We start from the raw sequence: 24942 nt of genomic DNA, 5'->3' as shown, positions 1-24942 counted from the left end.
AACTTTCACTATTTTGTGTTTTTTATTTGATTTATTAGTAGAAATTTCCATACATATATAGAAGGGATCTTGATAATGTCCTCCCTCATTTCACCTTATACTTCTTCTTTCATCTCTTCTTTACACTGTTTTCCCAACTTCATTTCCACCTTTCATAATAAATACCATAGTTGTCTGTAAATATGTCAACACAATAATTTTTGTTTGTATATACACTTGAAATTAGAATTAGCAATAAAATAATAAACAATTTCAATATGGTGGTGGTATAAATTGCCAGGAGTGATCGTGGTATAAGCTTTAGAGATCGCCAGCCTTTTCTTAGAATAGCCATGAGTTAGAAGATTGATACTTTTGGTCCTAATTAATATTCCACCACTCTCCAACACCTGAGAAGTAGAATTTAAGGCTTAGAGGAAAGCAGTTAGGTTACTTGGTAACCCTTCCATATGCAGTTAGGGAATTTAGCAACTCCCGACCTCTTCCCCTGCTAACAACCTGCTTATCTCTACCTGCATTTCCTCTTAGCCAATATCCTGTTCACCTTCAGTGATCTATGACTAAGAACATCCTGCGGTCATTTTACCAAGCAATGACCCCCTCCCTGAATCTCTATCTCACCTAGCTTCCTGCCCTACCCTACATGGTTGAGAAATATAAAATTTTGCAGCTTGATCAGAAAGCATGCCTAGCTGCTGGCTTCTCATGTCTCCTGTTTTTCATTCCAGGTCCTTTGGAGGTCAGGACCTCATTGCTGTGAGATTATGGCTTAAAATATACAAAGAAAAATACAGGACAGAAACAAAAATGCAACACAGTATGACTCAAAACCAAAGACATTTAAGTAAGTCTGGAAACAACATTACCTGGTTGCCCCAAACATCCCTACTAAGTACATATAGAGTTAGAACATATCTAGTTCCCACCTTGTTTGATCCTTAATCTATTTACTTAATGTTCCACTGAATTCAGTGATGATCTACATATGATTATAGTTATCTAAACACTCATGCAGAGACACTCAGACATAGACACTTATCTGAGTGTGTTCTTGGGATCACCAAATCTACTTAATTTTGAAAATTTATGCTCACATAATTTATAACTTGTTTTATGAATTTCTACAAGTTTGTTTTGAGTTGAATAAAACAATGCACAATGTTTATGGCAAAATTGATGAGGGTATATATACTTAATATAAGATCACATTTTTTAATGTCCTTTGGGAAAGGAGGCACAAGAATTTGTATAGTTTAAACATTCCTTTTAGAATATTTGCCATTACAACATAACATAAACTTGATACAGCAGGTCTAAGTCTTTACCAGATAGCAAACTCCAATACTGAATTATATTTCTGATGTACATTTTAATTATGTAAGCACATATACAGCTATGTGTAACACACAAGATTTTAGGTACTCAAAATTAAATAAATCAGAGCATACATAATAATTTCACTAAAATAAAAGTAGCACTGTCAGGCACATTTCTTGGTATTTGACCCCCAAATTTATGAAAAGCTAAGGCTGGTTATGTAGAAATTCTTTCTGGTTTGCTAACAAACCAGAAGTGGGCGAAGGATGCACAAATCTTAAGTTTGCCTATCACTTTTAGAAAATTACTTCTGGGGTCAGCACTTTTTCTTAGGAACACATAGTTGACCATGTGAACTGTGAGAACAGGTGCTCTCTACCATCTCTGTATACAAAATGAAGCAACTCAGGAATTGCTCCACTAACATCAATGTATAGGCAGAAGGTAGTATTCTGGGTGATCCTGCCACATTTCAATCCCAAATAAACAAAAAGAGGCATATATTAATTATAACCATTTGTCCTTTGGCTCGGGATTATTATTGGCTAGCTCACTCTTAATTACCAATTCATTTCTATTCTCCCGTGAATTTCTAGGTGGTTTTGGATTACTAGGGAATGCCTGGGCAACCTAAATTCCCAGAAACTACATGGCATCTATATGGAGGCTCAATCTCTGTGTTCCTTTCTTAGAATTCTCTGGTTGAACTGCTTGTATGTCCTCCCTGGCTATATTGTGCCTGGATATTGGCTGAAACAGGTTTATTCATCAACCAAGAAGAGAAACATATATTCATATCATATAGAAGGGCATTCTGCATCACCTCTTCTTTTCTGTCTGAAAAGAACAAGGAAAATTTTAAATTTAATGTAGTTCATTTATGCATTACAAAGTCTATAAGCAAAAATTGTAGTTAACAATATGAAGCCCATTAACATTTTGCAAATTTAAAGAAAATATTCTATCATCTCTCCTACCTGTGTTAGTTTAAAGCTTTATATGCAGCTTAACTAAGGAAATCCATAACCACAGTTATATGTCTTCACCACCACCAAAGACTCCAGAAAGATAATATATAAACTCCACAACTGACAGAGACATCATGCTGTCTAGAAAGTAACCCAAGGTTCCCCTATAACATTGGGGCAGCCTTCTTCAGCCTATAGGCCCAGAATGTTTGCAAGAGTTTTTGATGAAGCAGGAATATGAAGGATCATCCTGTATCTTGGCAAGTTCAGCTGTCACTTTTTTTTGAAATCTGCTTGTCTGATTTGGACAGCATGCTGTAAAGTAGCCTAGACAAGAGCAGTTTCTAATCCAAATGGCTGGTCCTGTCATGTAAAAGGCAAACTCCATAACAAGTTTCTTTGATGTCCATCTTCCTCTCTGACAAAATCTTCTGACTTCAGGAGATGATCATATTTCTAGATGATCTTATCAAGTTAATGTCTAAAATCATTTTTTTAAAAAAAGGACAAGTATGAAAAAGAAGAAAAATTTTGGCATTCACTGGCATTTCTTATAAAAGACAAGGCCCAAATAGATGGGGAAAAAAGAAAAAAAGAAAACAACAATCAAAAGGGGAAAAGGTAAAAGACCTACTTGAGGATTTCGCTATCACTTTTCAATGCTATGCATAGAATGTAGCTTGCTCAGCATGCACAACACCCTGCATCTATATCTATATTCCTCATCTCTGACAAAAAAGATATTATGCATACTATTTACATGGTTTAAGTATAAGTACTTTGTTGAAAGACAATCATAAAATACATTTATTTGTCACAGGATGGAATATTTACATTTATGAAAGGTGAAACAGTATATCTCCTTTCTGTAAGGCTGTAAAGGGTGTGTATGGTTAGATGCTCTATTTATAAAGCTATTTACAAGTAATTTCTAAAAGACTACTCACGTTATTACTTAGGCCAAGAAAGGACAGGATTTAAACCAGGAGAATATGGCCCCATCATTCTGAATGTTTTCCATGAAAACATTCTATTTGCTTAACTAAAGTCATCTATTTACAAAATATTTACAGTTTGACACATAGGTACTGCCCAAGTCAACTGTGCCTTTCCCAGTCCTGGAGTAGGCAGCTTACAGTTGTTCATTGGGTGAAAAAAAAAAAGAATTTATAACTACTATTGTTAAATTACATTAGTAGTAGAACCATCACTTCTGTAATTACAAAAATAGAATTTCTAAATACAAAAAAATTATCGTACTATATTAGTCTGGGGAAAAGGTAAGGGGACTCAATATAGCAGCGTGTCTCGCCTGCAGTCATGAAACTCTCGTGTTTCATGATATAACACAAACACACACACACAGACCCTGAATTACCCTGTAGTCAACAAATATAATCTACTAAAATAATCTACCAAAGTAAAAATAATATATACAAGAAACCTAGCATGCAATTCGATTCTACCCAAGCACCTTTAAGAGATCACCTGATGACCAGCCCAATACAATCTGAAACTACCTTTAGTAGTCACCAACCAGCCTTGATGCTGTTACAGGTTGGTTATGTAATCATCAGTAGTGAGAGTGAGAGTTAACTATTTTCTAATGCCAAATTATAGTTTTAATACTAGTTTTACTATATAAACAATAGGTAAAATTTGTTAATCTCCAATGACAATAATTTGTGCTACTGTTTTTCTCCAACATTTTTAGGATTCAGCATTTTAATGTTTTCATCCATGTTTTATCAAAACTCTTACTTAGTGTACAATGCTCGGAACTATCCTATTGTGATTAGATAAAATGAGCTCTACTTCTGACTACTTTCAACTGTCATGTTATCTAGTTTTTCTCTCAAATGCAGAGAAAGTTTTTCTTTAGTATACAACACAAGCAAAGGAGACACATTTGACAGGTAAAGTCCAACCCACCCCAATTCACCCCTACTTTAAGACACCATCACTTTACTATGATGCCTAGGCTAACCTTGAACTCCTGATACAAGTGATGGTTTGGAAGTATACACAACCATATACAAGTTTTCCTCATTTAGTCCAAAGTTGTAAAGCAGCATTTTTAAGATTACTCTCCATTAGATTTTTCTATCAAGAACAGTAATTCTGTATTTTGGCAAGTTGATGTATCACGATTGTAGCCTCCCAGAAATGTAAAGGCATTATTAAAAGAGATCATTGCAGTTAACAAAATGAAGTTAATATGACATATAAGTAGGGGGTGGCGCACAACTTTAATGCCAGCACCAGGAGGTAGGGGCAGGTGGATCTCTAAGTTCCTGGTCAGAGCATTCTACATGACGACTTCCAGGCCTGCAGAACTGCAGGCATTACCTATACAGTTGTTTACCTCTTCTGTTAATGTATATGTCCAAATGTTTTGCATTGTGTCAGATGGTAGGTTCCTTTAAAATCAATTCTAGAATAAGCTTCCATATCCATATCCTTGCTAGGATTAAGGCACTGAAACACATGAATGACAGCTAGAATACATAAAGTTAGTAACAATCACAAAACAAAGCAAACAAAAAAAAAGAAAGAAAGAAAACAAGAGCTGGAGTTCAAACATTCAATTTAAAAGTGATAGTCCTTAATATACTAGTTACTCAGTAAGAGGCTGAAACACAGAGGTGTTTCATGGAGGAGGTTCATTCTATTCATGACATAGTTTTCAGCCAAACCAGAACAATTCTGGTAGTACAACTGTCTTACTTTAGTCAAACCCATTGTCCCAGGTGACAATGCACTCCAGGCTGATTATAACTGATCCTCCGAGTGTACCATTCTGCTGGCTTTTCATTAAAGATTTATGTGAAAAAATGTGACCAATCAGCTGAATTTTGAATGGCCATTCAGAAGAAATTATACTCAAAGAATCCAAACAGGGAACTGGACTCTATCATGCTGAATGGATACATGAAACACAAAACATTTCACATCTTTGAAACACTTACATGGACATTCAAGATGGAACCACTAAGCTTCCCAATCATCTTTAAGCTACATTTTCTTTTTCAATCATCTTTGATTAGTTTTAGTATTTTTCTACACTGAAAGCTGTTAACCAAGAAGAACATTCTGCATTCTGGGTGCAGCATCGCTGGCTTCATCTTCTGAGGCAGACTCACTGTGAGATGTGGAGCTGTGTGAGGCAGAGCTGCAGGGAGATGAGGATTCTGGAGAAGATAAATAATGCATCAGGGGGAGGTGATATTACCCACAGAAGTCCACAAACTTAATTTGTCTGACACAGCTGTCAAAATACACTCTCCCATAATTTGGGTTTGGGCAATTGCTAGCTGAACCAAAGTGTATTAATTTCTCATGGAGATAGCAGTGTCAGAAATACTTTGGGATCTTAATGATTTTTAGAGGTAATTCCGGAAGAGTTGGGGGGGGGGTGTCATATGTTAAATCACTAACCAGACAAAAAGCCAGTAGTTTTCTGAAAAAACTCACCTCCAGATGAATAAGGTTAAGGGGCTCTAGAGGCAGATATGTCAGCAAGTTATTGAGAAGGGGAAAGTAATGCAGCCTTGAAAGCTGAGGGGGCACATTTGGAATCTGCTGTCGCATAACATGAAGTAACTGAGAGAGGTAGATTTGCTAATTCTGGTGGGATTTCTTTAATGAAGTGTCCTCTGAAAGTTTCACACCTCACCGGGAATACTCTGGAGCTGCTTGCTGTCATGGTTAAGGGTCTGCAGGGTTCCCCCTCCAAACAACTAGGTAGGTCCCTCCTGGAAGTACTTGCCTGTGATGTTGAGCTCCTGGAGTGTGCCAGAGAATGGTGAGTGGGCCAGGCCCTGCAGCAGCAAGCCTGTTTTTCCAATCCTTTTGTTCCTGTCCATCAAAAAGGACAGGCTGTTCTGCCATAGCAGGTTGGATCCCAGCGCCATGAGCGCCTTCATGCTCAAGTCCTGCAGCTGGAGGTGCAGGAGCTGCGTCTCAGAGCCCCGGCAGGCAGGCAGAGATGTCAGATGATTGTAAGACAGCAGCAGCCACAGCAGCACCATTCTCGATCCCCGCTGCTCCTCAGCCCTCCCCTCCAGCTCTGACACCAGGGTTAGGCAGTCAAGCTGAGAAGGGAGCAGCTGCATTGGGCGTCTCCAATTGTGTCCTCAGCCATCATGTCAGATTCCCAGGCCGCAGCCAGCTGACTCCGTGGCGCACCCCGGAAAGGGAAGTGAGCTCTGTGTGGGAAGTGACTGGTCTAGGGGGTCATTCTGCTGCCGGTTCACCACTTTCTCTAAGATTTAAGGGAAATGTGGACTTTTATCATCTGATGAACTGAACATTCTTTAATACAGATCGAATGTAGGTGAGATCTTTTGAGAGATGATTGATTTATGAGTGAGATGGCATTTGTGCTTCTCATTTTCCACGGCCCACCCTAGGGTCACAAGGTTCAGCACAGACACTTTTCTGTTTCCCCAGATTTCAGTTCCTGAGAGTGAATTCAGAGGATAGCAGCAGAGATGGGACAGAGGAAACTGGAGGATTTCAAATTGTTTGTTGCAGCTTATTCCTTGGGTCATAGTAAAGTGATTATTTTTTTTTTTTACAAAAAACAAAATATTAAGAGCTACGTAGATGGCTTATTAAGCAATAGACTTGTATTGCATTATGAACAGCTGAGTGTTATCACTCCAATGAGCATTAAAATCTGTCAAAATTATGTGGTCTAGCAATCTCAGGACTAGAGAAGCAGAGATGACAGATCTGTGTTTGCTGGCCAACCAGCTCAAATTACATGGTAAATTACATTGTACTGATAACAGTCAGATAAGTCCAGAGTTGGCAGTAATTTGTACTGAAAGAGTATTGATATTCTTTACATATTGGCTTTCATGATATGGTATAAAAATGTCTACTGCTTATTCCTCATAGGGTTCTAATAACAAACCAGCAGGGTTTCAATAAATTTCAAACTAAGGAACAAATGAGTTTGTTGGGTTTCCTTAAAAATGCAGGTGAGCTGATACTTATATGTTTATGGGTTTTCCTCCATCACAACATGTCACACCTAGAAATTTACCCTAAAGAATTGAGGGGGAAAAAAAGAAAGGAACAATTCCCATAGGTGGAAAAATATAAATCCTGATATAGTAGAGCAAGGCACACACACACACACACACACACACACACTTATGTATGTATAAGTATATATACAATAAACACACACTTTACATAGATATATCCCCTGCCCCAGATCACCACTCCTGGATTTGACAGCAGAGGTTCCTAAAGCAAGTAGTAGCAACTGAATGCTCTTCTGAATTTTATGTCCCACCTTTTCTATATAACATATATAGGATGTGATAATATAAATATAGTTCATACTATTTTTATATAATATGTGTAACTTTAACTTATTTTTGTTTTAGAATATTTCTTATAGATTTTGAAATTATAATTATGAAATTCCTACTAACCCTTACATGTATGTCATCCTATATATTCACACATGCTTTCCTTCAAAGTAATGGCCTCTTTTTTATTACTTATTTTTACAAGCAAATTTTTACATAAAAACATATATACTCATAAATATACGAATATAATTTGTAACATTTTAATACGTTGAATGGGTGCCCATTTGACAACGAATATCCTGTTGCTGTATTATTCCTTTCACTCTCATTATCACTTAATTACATGTAGTTCCATGTGTAGGGTTGAGACCTCATAAGATTTTGTGTTCTTTCAAATAAGTTTTACTCTTTTTTGGCCTTTTGACTCTTTTGAGGAGAAGGGCACCATCCATCTCCCAAATAAATCACACATGGAGGTTTATTCTTACTTATGAATGCGCAGCCTTAGCTTGGTGTGTTTCTAATGAGCTTTACTTAAATTAATCCTTCTAGCTTTACCTCCTGGACTTTATCTTTCTTAATCCTGTATGTCTTTCTTTCCTTCCTACTCAGTGTCAGGCTGTGTGGGCTGGGTGGCTGGCCCTGATGTTCTCTTCTTCTCCTCTTACTGTACCTCTCCTCGTCCTTTCTTCTTCTCTCTATACGCTCTGATAACCAGCCCTGCCTATCCTTGTTCTTGCTTCACTATTGGCCATTCATCCCTATATTAGACTACCAGCTGTTTTAGAAAGGCACAGGAAAACCTCTTCACAGAGTTTAACAAATGAAGGATAAACAAAAGCCACACACACTACAGTAATATTCTATAACACTTTTCCATGATAGCATATCTATTACTGATGTGTTTAGACTCTCACTTTGTTGAAATGTGTTTAGGTTCTGACATTACTAGAAGACATAATCTTGTATCAGTCTGCCAGATCCTCTCTCTCTTATACATCACCCTCTCCACGATGCTCCCTAAGCCTTAGGTTCAAGAATTGTATTGTAGATGTGTCGATTGGGAGTATATTCAACATCTATGCATATTGTATAGTTGTCCTTTTAGGAAACAGGCTCAGTGATGGATGAGGACTAAAATTTTGCGTATGTATAAAGCAGATATTTAGAATGTTGGACATATTGCGTGTTTATTAAATTACCGTTACTCTTCTTCAAGATTCCTGACCTCCCTATAACTAAATATCTTGGCAGGTTCCCAGCTCTAATCATGATTTTTGTCTTACTGAATAGGTTTTAAGTTCAATTAGAGAGTTATTTGTTACCATCAAAGTTGTTTGATATCACTATTCCCGTAAGGTTATTTTGCCACAATAATCATAATTCTGGTTCAAAGGAATCATACCTAGTAGGATTGGCAAGTGCTTCCTACCTTTGGAAGCTTGCATAATGACTTTAGGTACAATGGAGGCTATTCCTCAGATAGTGAGATTGCAAATTAGATACAGGTCTGGAGCATCTGCATTCTTCTTCTGAATAAAGGACAGAAGCCTATAATAAAATAACACACACACACACACACACACACACACACACACACACACACTAGTGGGATAGACTCATTTCTACTCACAGTTTGAAAACCCACACTACTACAATAGCTCAGAATGCTTATGAATTGCAATTAAATAATCACATTGAACCATTGTATAAAGACAATGAGTTGGCAGGTTTATTATATACATTGAATATGGAGGCAGGGTTAACTAGCCTTGGTAAAAGGTGTGTTTGAGAGGGAGCTGAATTAATTCAGTAAAAACTGGTATTAAAATCTATGGTTCATGTTTTCTGTATATAGTGTCAATATTTGCACTTGTAGTACCTGAGAAATATGTCATCCCTATGATGTTGACCATATAAAATTTTGCTACTCCAAAGGTGATGAGGTAATATCTTGCCCATTTCAGTGACATATATTCACTTAGTCTATCACATGCTCCTATGTATCAGTACATTAGAGAAGACACCATTATAATCACACTCAGTGAAGATGCTATTATAACTTAGAAAATTATGATAAGAGTGCAAAGAATCGAAAGTTACTTTCAAAAGAAATGCTATGTCTCCAATTCATCAGATTTTATTTTATATGCATTAGGTTAAATTTTATATCTTTCTATGTTGCATGCGTGTTGAAATTTTACATTAAACCTGAGCATATTATTTGTTACTGAGTGCTTTTCTGTGCACATAGTTATGTCCTTCTCAAAGGTATAGATTGCCTTGTCTGCCTTAAGCATTAAAAATATAGATAATTTGGAAAATTATTGCCCATTAGGATAATGTTCAGTGGACATGGCCAAATTATCCTTGGCTAATTTTCTAAATATGAGAAAGACTGGGCCTTTGGGGATCAAATCTTTAAAAATTTAATAACTAATACTTGAGCCATTGTCTTCACAACCTGAAATGGTATAGAGTCTGCAAATATTTTTTATTTTACATATCGATCCCAGTTCCCTCTCATTCCCCTCCTTCCCTCCCATTCCCCCCACCAACCTCTCATCCCATCCTCCCCCCACTACACATGATAGTTATCAGTCTCATTATCAGGGAAGGACATTTAAGGGAGCCTCTCCACTATTGCTCAGATTGTTAGTTGGGGTCATCCTTGTAGGTCTCTGAACATTTCCTTAGTGCCAGTTTTCTCTTCAAACCTATAATGGCTCCCTCTGTTATGGTATTTCTTTTCTTGTTCTACTCTCTTCCTCCCCCTGACTCAATCTTCCTGCTCAGTCATGTTCTCCTCTCCCCTCCTCTTTTCCACTTCTCTTTCTCCTAATTCCCTCTCCCCTCACTGCCCCTCACCCCAATTGCTTCCTTTATGCTCAGCAGATCTTGTCCCTTTTCTCTTCTGTTGGGTCCATGTATGTCTCTTTTAGGGTCGTCCTTGTTTCCTAGCTTCTCTGTTGGGTTCACCATATTTTTAAAGAGGCCTTGTAATCAAGAGAAATATCTTTGAAAATGTATTGTCTCAAAATAACATCAAACTATTATTTTAGTAAACGGATGACATTTGTTGGACTCGTATCAACGACTACATGATAAATGCTAAATAGATATGCTAAATTCAACAAAACAGTAAGTATGAACCTTTAAAAATGTTGCACTTTCTCAGAACATCACTAATCCTACAGAACTTTTCCATTATTCATGTTCTACCTCATACACTAATTTTTCAGTGCTTACAAATAAAAGATGTTAACTTAAGAAATTTGAATATTTAAAGATTTGAACAAATAACAGTTTAGAATTTGTTTCATGTAAAGCAGACTATGTTCCAGGATGAGATGACAGATAGATAATGCCAGTGTAGTAATCTAGTGTGGGCACAGGATTTGAGCATTCTGAACATTGTCTTCAAAAACACAGAATCATATAGACAGAAGGACCTGTGTTCCTGACTAAACTCATTGAATGATTCCTTTCTCTGTGCCTGAACTGCTTCCAATGTATTGCGATTTTTTTGTTGTCCTCCTTAGTAATTCCCAGAACCATCCCATTTTGTTTAATAATGTTACATCACAGACATCATTCTCCACAGCACATTTGTGTTGTGAATGGCAAACCTTGTTAATATGGTATTGAATGTGGAGTGACAGAAAGAAGACCTAGACCAACTTTCTTACTTATATCATAACTATAGTGAATAGTATTTGTTTCCTATTCTGTTCATTTGTACTTCAAAAGAGGTGTTCAGTCTGTAAGCTTCCTCTGACAAATACTTTCAAACTCCAAAATAGCAAAACTTAATATTTAATTTTGATACCGTTTTCATTTATATCCCATAGCAACCGTATGCTTATATTCATCAGTACTTCCTCATTGCTGTTTACATTAACATATGTCATGTGGTATATAATATAATAAATATGTTTTGTTTCTGCAGATGCTACTTTACAAATGTTCATGAAGGTGCCTGCATGGCAGAATGAAAATGATATAAATAGAGACAAAAATAAAACAAATATTAGGTAAAAATCTTCCCTGCAATAATGTGCACCTATTCTAAAGTCTTGATTGCCCAAAAGATAACATGATAGTATGTGATGTATTATTTCCCACAAACAAGCAAACTACATGTGAGACAGATTTTTTTTTAAAGGTTTTCATACATGTAAATTTTAAAGAGACAATTACAGTAGTGCATTAAAAACCAGTTATGGGCAAGCGCCACCAAGTGTCTGTAGGTCCCTGCCTGATTAGCCTGAACTGTCCACTAAAACCACTTTCCCTGGTTTTACTGGAACACAGAGGGAGGGTGAAGAACCAGATGAGACAGCACCCACAATCACTCTGATCATTGAATCTTGAATTGACTGGGTAGACAATATCCTACTAACTGCTCCAAAGTCCCTCTATCATGCTCCGCATATTGTCTAGCTTTAGGGATTATGTAAAATTTCTCTCTATTAAATGGAGAAGCTTCTTTGATGGTGCTCGAGTGATCACTGACCTTTTTCTACCTCTTTGCCCTAAAGTGACACTTTTTTTAAAAAACTTTGCTTTATTTATTGAATTACTCTACATCCAGACCTTAGGTAACCTTGCACCCTCTTCTTCCTATTTCTTCCCAACAACTCTACCCTGCCCTGCCAATCCACTCCTCCTCTATTTCTCTTCAGAAATGGGCAGGTCCCACGGGCATCAACAAAGTATTGTATATCTGCCATAGTGCTGATCCTTAAATTATATAAAGAACTAAAGCAGATAGACATCCAACATCCAAATAATACAGTTTAAAACTACAGACCTAAGAAGAGAATTATTGCTCCGGCCTGCGGGTTCAGTCGGTGAGGACCCTGAGGGAGGAAGGGAGAATGAGGAGACAAGAGACTCGAGAGATGGAGACAAGATAGTTTTCTGATCAAGTCTCATTTAATGAATATAACCACAGGGTTTAAGTAGTGGGTAAATGAGGGAATGGGTCAAAGGGAGGATGTGAGGGAGGCAGAATGCCTTCTGAGCAGGATGCAGGTGTTCTGCTATAAGATAACTTGCTATACAATAAGTCTGAAAGTGAGACTCTTTCAGCGTCAGGTTGCATCGTATGTTTAACAAGAGAACAGTCATAGGAGAATGGAAAATTACCAGTATGTTAATATCTAAGAGTATTGGAAGGATGGCTGTTAAGATGCTAACTTTGCTCTGGGGTTCCCCACAAATTATGAAACGAGAAATCCAAATTACAGAGATACACTTAAAGACATTTTCAGCATCCTTTGTTATCTAGGAAACGCAAATGAAAATGACTTTAAGTTCCATCTTAAACCTGGAAGAATGGTTAAGAACAAAATCTCAAATGACAGCTTCAGCTAAAGAAGATGTGGAAAAAGAGAAACACTCATCATTGCTGGTGGGAGTGCAAACTTATGCAGCCACTTTGGATATCAAAATGGTGATTTCTCAGAATTTGGGAGTCAGTCTACCTCAAGACAAAACTGTATACAATTCTTGGCCCTATAACCAATAGATATTCAATCATATCATAAGGACCCTTGCTCAACTGTGATCATAGCAGCTTTTTCATAATAGACAGAACCTGGACATAACCTAGATGGCTTTCAACAACAACAACAAAAATGGATAAAGTAAATGTGATGCAATTGCATAATGGAGTATTACTATACTGTTAAAAGCAAAGACATCAGGAATTTGGAAGGCAAATAGAACTAGAAAAAATCATAAGTGAGGGAACTCAGAATGCTAAAAATGGCATGTATTCATACATATTATCTGTAAAGCCAAGGATAGCTATTTTATAATATACAGAAAGTTTAGATAACAAGGAGGGCCCAATGGGAATACATGGATCTTCCTGGAACAGGGACATAGAAAAGATTTGGGGGCAGGTTGGGATTGGAACTTGAGGGGTTGGTTTGGGGGGGTGATTGGTGGGGAAGAGTACTGAAAATGATAACTGGAAAGGGGGGATTTCAGGATCAGGTAGAAACCTGATGGAAGGAATATTTGCACTAATCTACAATTCCCAGTTAGCTACAACTCCGGCTAAGACTCCTCACATTAATGGATGTTTACTCTGAACTGACTATTTCCTGTGATCACATTCAATTGTCATCAGTTACTGGCTTCATCCAGTAACTAATGGAAGCATATACAGAGAACCACAGCAAAACATTAGACCACCTCAGGGAATCCTGCTGAAGAAAGTGAGGAAGGGCTGTAGGAGGCAGAAGACGCAGAGACATAATAAGAAACCCACAGAAACAAGTAACGTGACTCATAAGAACTCAGAGTATGAACCAACACCCAGGAATTCTGCAAAGAATATGACCTAGGCCCCCATTGAATCAACTCATATAACAGTGGGAGCAGGAGCTGTCCCTACTGCTTTGGTTGGTTCCTCTATTATTCATACTTGATGCTTAGACATACCATAACTTGATATGCAATGCAGATAATAACTTATTAATTATAACTTGTCTTTTATTTTTATTAATGTACTATTAATTAGATTTATAGTGTTATTAACTTGTTTATCATAAAGTTGATAAGCTAACTTTAACTTCATTTCATAATTCACCATCGTTTACCTAATTATAGCTGAAACCTTGTAAATTAAACAGTTAAATGTGAAGTCACAGAAAAATATTTTGTTCCACTAGTACTACTATAATTGATAATTGATAAGGGTGGAGAACTATATACACAGCAATCTGAATGTGAATATCATTTGAGACTAACACAAATGTTTCCTTAAAAGTTCATTAGCTCCTGATGTATACCATAGGTATCAGAGCTTGCACAGAGGCTGAGATAGCTTAGAAGTGAAATCACAGTGTCATGTGGGATTTTTATTGATTATTTTATATTTTAATTGGAGTTATTATTTGAAATTTGCATGCATACATACACCAGACCTTGATCATATCCTGACTCATTTCACCTTATAATTCTTCCTATGTACCCACATCACATTATCTTCCCAACTTCATTGCCCCTTTTATAATGGATGTTTTAGTCGTCCAAAGTATGGCTGTTTGTATACACTCTTGAGATTAGGACAGTCAGCCACACACAGAAAAACCCTGTCTTAAAAAACCTATAACAAAAGAAAAAACAACCACAAAGCAACTTCCCCAGTACTTATCAAACCCGAGGAAAAACACAATGACAAAAATGAACACATATTTAGTTTATTTTAACAGATAAAACTTGAAATGTAAACTACAAACTACTACATTAATATAAGAGTAGGCAAAAACTACAAGTCACCTTAAAATACACAGACTAAAATATTTATGGACTTTATATTACTTCAGGTTGTGAAGATGTGGACATCATAGGGATGGCAAATCTTTCACTATATGCAGAAAACATGAATCATAGATCTTAATACCATATATTTACTGCTTGAATTCTGTTCTCTTTCAAACACACTTTTTACCAAAATTAGGCAGATCTGACTCCAGTTTAACGTATATGATAAACGTGCCTCCTTCTTATTTCTATACAATGATTATAAGTTCATGTTCAATTGTAATTCAGAAACTCTTTCCCAACATCGTGTGAGAGAGAGAGAGAGAGAGAGAGAGAGAGAGAGAGAGAGTTTGCCTATGTGTTATTTTATTATAGCCCTATGCACTTCATTCAGAGGCAGGATGCAGATCCTCCTGAAGTGTAATTAATTTGAAAGTTTTCAACCTGAGGAATAGCTTCCATGGCAATGGAAGTCGTTAGGCAAGCTTCCATAGATGGGAAGCAATCACCAATACTACTTGTGATGATTCCTGTAAATCACAATTATGATCTCATGGCAAGGTACCCTTAAGGGAATAGTGATATCTTTGGTGGGAACAAATAACTCTCTAACTGAACTTAAAACCTACTCCATAAGAGAGAAATCATTCCTAGAAGTGTAAACCTGCCAATATATAGAGGTAAATCAACGTTAGGAAAAACAAAAGCAAAACAAACAAACAAACAAACAAAAAACCAAGACGTTAAATTTAACATAGTCCAATTATGTATTACAAAAGGTAATAAGCAAAAACTATAGTTAACAATATTTAGTTCATTAACATTTGTCAAAATTAAAGATTCTATCATCTATCCTACCTGTTGTAAGTTTAAAGCTTTATATGCAGCTTACCTATTACCACAATTAAGGAAATCTATGACTATAATTATCTGTCTTCAACACCACCAGACTCCAGAAGTATAATATAGGAACCTTAGAATTGACGGAGACATCTCGCTGTCTAGAAAGTAACCCCAGGTTCCCCTGTCACATTGAGGCATCCCTCTTCAGGCTATAGGCCCAGAATGGCTGCAAAACTTCTTGACAAGCAGGAATATGAAGGATCATCCTGTACCTTGGCAAATTCAGCAGGTACTTTTCTTTGTAACCTGCTGGTTCAGTTTGGACAACATGCTGTTAAGCAGCCCAGGCAAGAGAAGGTTCTTGTCCAAATGGCTGGTCCTGCCATGTCAAAGGCAAACTCCATGAGTTTCTTCAATGCCGATTTTCCTCTCTGACATAATCTGCTGACGTAATCTGATGATCCTGTTTATAGATGATCTTATCAAGTTAATGTCTAAACTCAGTTTTTTTTTTAAAGGGAAAAGTATGAAAATGAAGAAAAATTTGGTAGTGATTGTCAGCTCTTGTAAATGATAACGCCAAAATGGGTAAAATGAAAAACAAAACAAAACAAAACAACAATAACATAAAAAAGGTAAAACAGCTACCAATAAGGATTTCACTAAAAGCTACACATGGAATGTAGCTTGCTCAGGATGAACAGCACCCTAGATCTAGCTATCTAGCTATATAATCTCCATTTCTGCCAAAAAAAGGACTGGTTTCACACATTATTTACATAGGATAACTATAAGCATAAAAAGCCACAATAAACACTTTGCTGAAAAACAACCATAGGATACATTTATGTGCCACAGGCTAGAATATTTATATTTAAGAAAAGTGAAACAGTACACCTCCTTTCTAGGGTGCTGGAATGGGTATGTATGGTTAGATGCTCTATTTACAAGTAATTCCTAAAAGGCTACTCACTTTATTACTTCGGTCAAGGTAATTATCAATGAAGAAAGTACAGGATTTAATCCAGGAGAAAACGGCCCCAACATTCTGAATGTTTTCCATGAAAACATTCTATGTTGCTTAAGTAAAGTCATCTAATTACAAGGTATTTACAGTTGGACACTTGGGTACAGCCCAAAATATCTGTGTCTTTCCTAATCTTGGAGTATGCAGCTTATAGTCGCTCACTGGGTGAAAAAAGAAGGAAAGACTTTATAACTACTACAATAAAATTATGTTAATAGTAGAAGCATCACTTCTATACACACAGAAATAAACTCTCTAAATAAAAAAATGATCTTATCACACTATTCTGAGGAAAAAGGTAAGGGGATCTCTATAGCAGCGTTTCACAACTGCAGTCATGAAACTTTCCTGTTTCATGATATAACACAAATGCACACAAAACCCTGAAATACCTATAGTCTGCTAATATAATCTGCTAAAATAAAATAATATTTACAAGAAACCAAACATGCAAATATTCTCAGCATACAATTGGATTCTACCAAAGCATCCTTTAAGAGGTCACTTGACGACAAATTCAATCTGAAACTAGCTTTAGAACTTACCAACGAACCTTCATGCTATTACAGATTAGTTATTTACTCATCAGTAGTGAGAGTTAAATATTTTGCAATGCCAAATTAATTTAAATACTAGTTTTAATTTCATAATCAATTAGTAATATTTGTTAATCTCCAATGACATTAATGTGGGCTATTATTTTTCTCCTACATCTCAAGGAAACAACAATTTTAATGTTTCATTCCTGTTTTATTACTACTTCCATGTTAGTGTTCAATGGTTAAACCAACATTGTGAACTATGGTACTGTGAATGAACATAACGAGCTCTACTTCTGACTATCTTCAACTGTCATGCTATCGAGTTGTAGTTTTTCTTTCAAATTCAGAGAAAGTTTTGTTTTAGTATACAACACAAGCAAAGGAGACATATTTGACAGTTAAAATCCAACCCAACCCAACCCAACGCAACCCCACTTAGAGACAAGTTTTTATGTAAATAGTCCAGGATGGCCTCACATGCAATATGTATGATGCCAAAGCTAACACTGAACTCCTGATCTTCTGCCTCTACCTCCCTTGTGTTGGTATGCAGGTATTCACAACCCTGTACAACTTTCCCTCATTTAGTCCAATGTTACAAAGCAGCTTTTCTTAGATTACTTCCCATTCAGATTTTTCTATCAAGAAAAATTATTCCATCTTTTGGCAAATAGATGGATCATGACTTTAGCCTCCCATTAATGTAAAAAGCATGATTACAAGAGATCATTAGGAAAGGGTATGTATGGTTAGATGCTCTATTTACAAGTAATTCCTAAAAGGCTACTCACTATATTACTTAGGTCAAGGTAATTATCAATGAAGAAAGTACAGGATTTAATCCAGGAGAATATGGCCCCATCATTCTGAATGTTTTCCATGAAAACATTCTATGTTGCTTAACTAAAGTCATCTAATTACACAATATTTACAGTTTGACGTGGGTACAACCGCAGTCTGTGCCTTTCCCAATCATGGAGTAGGCAGCTTACAAGTTGCTCATTGTCTGGGGAAAAAAAAAGACTTTATAACTACTATGAAGAAAATACAATAGTAGTAGAAACATCACTTCTTTAAACAGAGGAATAAAATTTCTAAATGCAAAAGATAAAAATCAAACTTGCTACCCTATTCTGAGGAAAAGGTAAGGGGACTCACTATAGCAGCGTTTCATAACTGTAGTCATGAAACTCTCTTGTTTCATGATGTAACAGAAAAACACAAAGACCCTGAATTACCCTATAGTCTACTAATATAAACTACTGAAAATAAACATAATATTTACAAGAAACCTAACATGCAAAAGTCCTCAGCATACAACTAAATTCTTCCTAAGAACCCTTTAAGAGCTCACCTCATGACCTAATGCAGTCTAAAACTACCTTTTGTACATAGCAACCAGCCTTCATGCTAGTACAGTTGGTTCTGTAATCATCAATAGTGGCAGTTAAATATTTTCTAATGCCAAATTATAATTTTAACATCAATTTTCAGTGCATAATCAATGAGTAAAATTTAATAAACTTCAATGACAATAATTTGTGCAATTAATTTCTCCCACACCTTAAGGATACAGAATTTCAATGTATTCATTCCAGTTTTATCAAAATTGTTAGTGTACAATGCTTAAACCAAATTTGTGAATAATTCTATTGTGATTGGACATAATGATCAGTACTTCTACCTTCAAATGTCAGGTTATCTAATTGTAGTTTTTCTCTCAAAGGCAGACAAAGTTTTGCTTTAGCATACAACACAAGCAAAGGAGACACATTTGGGAGTTAAAATCCACTCCACCCCAACACACACCCACTTTGAAACAACTTTCTTGTATATAATCCAAGCTGCGTTCATCTATACTATGATGCCTAAGCTAACTTTGAATTCCTGATCTCTACATCCCATGTGCTGGTTTGTAGGTGTGCACACCATGTCCTACTTTTCCTCCTTTAGTCCAAAGTTATAAAGCAGCTTTTCTTAGATTACTTGCCATTAGTCTTTTCTGTCAGGAACAGTTAGTTATTCTGTCTTTTGGCAAATTGATGTATCATGACTGTAGCCTCCCAGACATGTAAAACGCATGATTACAAGAGATCATTGCAATTAACAAAATTAAATTTATTTGAAATGGAAGTAGGGTGTGGTGACTATTTTTAATGCTGGCACCAGGAGATCACTGAGTTTCTGACCACCCCATTCGACATACAGACTTCCAGGCCTGCAGGACACTGGCTTTATCTATACAGATGTTTACTTACTCTGTTAAAGCATATTTCCAAGTGTTTTCCATTGTGTCAGTTTGTGGGTTGCTGTAAAAACATTTTTAGAATAAGCTTCCGTATCATTGCTAGGATTAATGAACTGAAACACATCACACCTAGAATGCATAATGTTATAACAATCACACAAAACAAGAGCTGAAGCTTAGATATTCCATTTAAAAGTGATAGTCTTAAATATACCAGTTAATTAGTCAGAGGCTGAAATCCAAGGAGACACAAGGAGAAGGCTTATTCTATTCATGGCACAGTTTTCAGCCTAACCAAAACAACTCTGTCAGTACAACTGTCAAATTGTCTGGCTTTAGTCAACCCAACTCTCCCAGATGACACTACTGCAGGCTGATTATACCTGCCCCTCTTTGTGTACCATGCTGCTAACTTTTCATCAAAGACTTAAGTGAAAACCATGACCAACCAGGTAAATTTTGAAGTGATATTCAGAAGAAGTTATACTAAAAAACCTAAACATGGGATTGGACTATGTTATGCTGAATACATGAAATGTCAAATGAAATTTCATTGTATACATGAAATGCAAAACCATCACAACATTATAACTCTTTCATGGACATTCAAGATGAAAGCAAGGAGCTTCCCAATAATCTTCATGCTCTATTTTTTTTTAAATATCACCTTTGCTTAGTTTTAGTATTTTTCTATACCCAAAGAGGTTAACCAAGAAGGACATTGTGTTTTCTGTGTTCAGCATCACTGGCTTCATTTTCTGGGTCAGATTCACTCTGGAATATGGAGCTGTGTGAGGCAGAGCTGCAGGGGGAAGAGTATTCTGGAGGACACAAATAATGCATCAGGGAGAGGTGATACCCCCCACAGAAGGCCACAACTTAATTTTTCTGACACAGCAGTCAAAATACACTCTCCATACTTTGGGTTTCAGGAATCTTAGCAGATTCCCAGCAAGAGTGAATGTCAGAAATACTTGTAGATCTTAGTGGTCTTTGCAGGTAATTCCAAAAGAGTTGTAGAGTCATGATAAATCACTAACCGAACAGGCAACCAACGGGTTTCCTTGAATACTCAACTCTTCCAGATGAATAAGGTCGAGGAGGTCCAGAATCAGGAGTGAGGGAAGTAATGCAGCCATGAAAGCTGAGGAGGCACATTTGGATTTTTGTGTTTTTTTTTTTTTTTTTTTTTTTTTTTTTGTTACATAACATGAAGTAACTGAGAGAGGTAGATTTGCTAATCCTGGTGGGATTTCTTTAATGAAGTTTCCTCAAAGGTATAAGCATGCTAAAACTCTGAAAGTTCTCCATCTCAGCGGGAATGCTCTGGAGCTAGTTGCAGCCCAGGTTAAGGGCCAGCAGGGCTACCTCTGCAACAGCTAGGCAGGTCCCTCCTGGAAGCAGCTGCCTGTGAGACTGAGTACCTGGAGTGCCCCACAGAGTGGGGAATGGGCCAGGGTCTCCAGTGCCAAGCCTGGGTTGCAGAGCCTGTTGCTCCTGTCCATCAGCATGCTCAGGCCGCTCAGCCACAGTAGCCAGTGTCCCAGCACCATGAGCACGTTCCTGCTCAAGTCCTGCAGCTGGAGGTGCAGGAGCTGCGGCTCAGCGCCCTGGCAGCGAAGTCAGATGATTGTAGGGCAGCAGCAGCCACCATTCTCGAGCCTCGCAGCTCCTCTGCCCTTCCCTCCAGCTCTGACTACAGGGCCTAGGCCAGCGTGCTAAGGAGGGAGCAGCTGAGTTCCGAGTCTCCAATTGTGTCCTCAGCCATCATGTCAGATTCCTAAGCCGCTGCCAGCTGACACCGTAGCGCGCCCCGGAACTGGAAGTGAGCTCTGTGCAGGAAGTGACTGGTCATTCTGTCGGCTTGCTCACCGCTTTCTCTGAGATGTAAGAGAAATGAGAATTTTTTAAACAATATTTTATGAACTGAAAAATGTGTTGGAGCAGTGTGTACTATAGATAGAATGTAGCTGAGATCTCTGACAGGTGATTAGTTCGTGTGTGTGATGGAATGAGTGGGCGGGAGGGAGTGCCCGCTGTGCTTTTCATTTCCCTCTGCACGTCTGAGGATCACAGGGTCCAGCACAGACATTTTTACGTTTCCTGGGATATCAGTGCAGTTTACACAAAATTTAAGTTGAAACTCGAGAAGTGACTGAGGATAGCATCAGAGATGGGCCAGAGCAAAACTGGAGGGTCAGAAAGTGTTTGTTGCAGTGTTATTAGGGTTACAGTAAAGTGACTATGTTTTTTTGTACATAAAATTAAAAATTCACAGCTGTGTAGATGGGTATTCAGCAATAGACTTCTATCGCATGTATGAACGGCTTACTGACTGTTAATTTCTCGAATAAGCAAGAACATCTGTCAAAATTACGTGGTCTAGCAATCCCAGAACTCGAGGAGGAGAAATTGGCAGATCTCTGTGTTTTTTGTTCGTCCAGCTGGAATTACGAGGTGATTTACATTCTACTGAAAACAGAGACTCAGCTAAGTCCAGAAGCAGCAGTAATTTGTATTGGTATAATATTGCTATTTCTGCTATATTTCATTTCCAGCTTAAGCTCTAAACAGGTCTACTGTTTCTCATAGGGTCTCAATAACAGAGCACCACGGTTTCACTAAATTTCAAACTAAGGAACAAAGAGTTTATTTGGTATCCTTAAATGGGGGTGAGGTGTTATTTATATGTATATGTGTGCTTCTCCCTTCCAACATGACACTCACTCTGCTCCAGGAAGGTTTTTAAGCAAAAGAAATAGGGGTGGGGTGGGGTGGGGAGAAAAGAACAATTGCCATAGCTGCATAATTGTATCCCCTGCTGAAATATAGCAAGGCGCGCGCGCACACACACACACACATATTACTCCTACCCCTTCTCTAGATTACCCATCCTTGATTTTATAGCAGTAATTGCTAAAGCAGGTAGTATTGGCTAAATACTCTTCCAAATTTTGTGCCCTGTCTTTTTTTTATATTTTATGTATAACATAATAATATATGATGTAAAATATGTTATAACCTTTAACATATTTTTGGTTTTATAATATTTCTTACAGGTTTTGAAATGATAATATAATTATATATTCCCTTATTTCATTTATATGTGTGTAATACTGTATATTCACCCATGCTCTTTTTCAAAGTCATGACATCTTTTTAAAATTATTTTTACAAACTTTTTTTTACATATAAACAAATATACTCCAAAATATACCATTGTAACTTGTAACATTATTAATATGTTAAATGTCTGACCATTTGATATTGAATATCCGGTTGGTGTACTATTCCTTTCACGCTCATTATTACTTAATTACTTGTAGTTCCATGTGTAGGGTTGAGATGTCATTGGAACTTGTGTTGTTTCAAATTATTTTGACCTTTTGACTCTTTTGAGAGGAGGGACCCCACCCAGCTCCCAAGTAAATCACACATGGAGGCTTATTCTCACATGCGAATGACCAAGTCTTTGCTTGGTTTAAATCTAGCCAGGATTTTTTTTTTTAAACTTAAATTATTCCTTCTACTTTTACCTTCTGGGCATCTATCTTTCTTAATCCTGTATATCTTATTTTCCTTCTTACCCTGTGGCTTTCTGGGTGGCTGGTCCCTGATGTTCTCCTCTTCTTCTTCTCCAACTGCACCTCCTCTTCTCCTTCTTTCTCCTTCTCTTTATATTCTCTGCTGACCAGCCCTGCCTACCCTTTTTCCTGCTTCACTATTGGCTATTCAGCTCTTTATTAGACCACCAAGTGTTTTAGAATGGTACAGGAAAACTGCTTCACAGAGTTAGACAAATGAAGCCTAAACAAAAGTCACACACATTACAGTTTTCTCTCCATGATAACATATCTATTACTGATGTCTGCGGAATGGCAGAAAGACCTTGACCAACTCTCTTGCAACTGTAGTGGATATTATTTGCTCCTATACTTTGCATTTGTAAATGAAAAGATGTTTCCAGTCTGTAACTTCCTCATACTCTATTTCTTTTAATTTTGTTTTTCATTTTTGAGACAAGGTTTCACTGTATATTTTTGCCTGTCCTGAAATTCATTCTGTAACCCAGGCTCCATGGCTCCTGAGTACTGGGATTAAAGCCATGTGTCACCACACCTAGCTACTCTATTTCTTTTAAGGACTTTCTTTATCTTTTTCTTTTCCAAGCCTATGTATATTTTTAAACACACTGTACAATGTTTAGAGGTTATTTTCCTCGGAATCTGTCTTTACTGTATGTCTCTACCTTGTTCTGACACAGATTTTAATCTGTCTAATAACATGGCTAAAATTAAGCAGAAGTTTTGGCTAACTGGCTCCATTCAGTTTGCTTCCAACATGGCAGGAATATGTTTACCAGCAGCTCTGAGAACTGTGCTTACCACCTCAACACTGGACAATGCTGCCATCCAGCATCTTATAGCACAATGCCCATATACCTGTTTTGTCTGTGACTAAAAAAAGCTAAATCTGTCATGCAGCATGCTGTGCAGCTTGGAGACATGGCTGTTGTGTTCTCCTGTGGGAATCTGCTTTGCTGTGTTCAAGCCTGACTGTCTTATTATCTCTGCAGCAGGCCATGCATTAGAATGTGAGACTGCTCAGCCCACTGTGACTCCATTTTATGAAGAAGTTCTTATCCCGCTTTGGAGGTGCCATTTGAAGATGGAGTTTCTGTCTGAGAGGTTCTACAGCACTTTAGCCCCAAGTAAACACACAGAGGTCTATATTAATTATAAATTCTTTGGTCAATGTCACAGGCTTCTTACTGGCTAATTCTTTCTTAATTATTGACCCATTTCTATTAATCAAAGTATTTCCCCATGGTCTAGACTTGCGGCAGAAGGCCCAGTTCTGCTCCTCTTTGGTGGTTACCTGGCATCTCACTTGTGGCCCTTGCTGACTTACTCTTTCCCAAATTCTCCTAGTTTGGTAGCCCTGCTTAAACTTTTGCCTGGGTACAAGCCAATCATCATTTTATTTAACCAAGAGGAACATATATCCACAGCACCCAGAAGGACGTTCCCTGTCAGGTGGAGACAACCCATCTGGAACTGTGTGTTCCAAGTTGCTCACCTCTGTCATGTTGAGTAATTCCTGTTGTTAGGTCACTGAATTTCTTTACATTTGATGGAAGAAGTTTCTCTGATGATGGCTGAATAAGGCACTCACCTACAATTATAGCATAACATCATTAGTATTAATTTTATTGATACTTGTTTAGACCAGTAGTAATTTGTTTTATCATAGGTCAGTTGGCTCATCTAATCAGTACGCAATTTCAAGCTCCTTATGGTGGTTGTTAAAGTACAATTCTTGTAAATCATCTAGCATAATTTACCTACTGAATGAAACTTTTGAAAGAATTGAATCTCAAACAGAG

The 24942-nt window shown here is 37.3% G+C and overlaps 2 pseudogenes; both read right to left on the bottom strand.

Moving 5' to 3' along the window:
* Positions 1 to 4860: 4860 nt before the first annotated feature.
* Positions 4861 to 6429, bottom strand: LOC127213700 (leucine-rich repeat-containing protein 58-like; annotated as a pseudogene).
* A 13832-nt stretch (positions 6430 to 20261) lies between these two features.
* On the bottom strand, positions 20262 to 21324 carry LOC127213701 (leucine-rich repeat-containing protein 58-like; annotated as a pseudogene).
* Positions 21325 to 24942: the final 3618 nt, after the last annotated feature.

Source organism: Phodopus roborovskii, unplaced genomic scaffold (assembly GCF_943737965.1).
Source record: "Phodopus roborovskii unplaced genomic scaffold, PHOROB, whole genome shotgun sequence".
Taxonomy (NCBI): Eukaryota; Metazoa; Chordata; class Mammalia; order Rodentia; family Cricetidae; genus Phodopus; species Phodopus roborovskii.
Note: the sequence above shows the minus strand (reverse complement) of the source record. Positions and strands in the feature narration are given on the sequence as shown.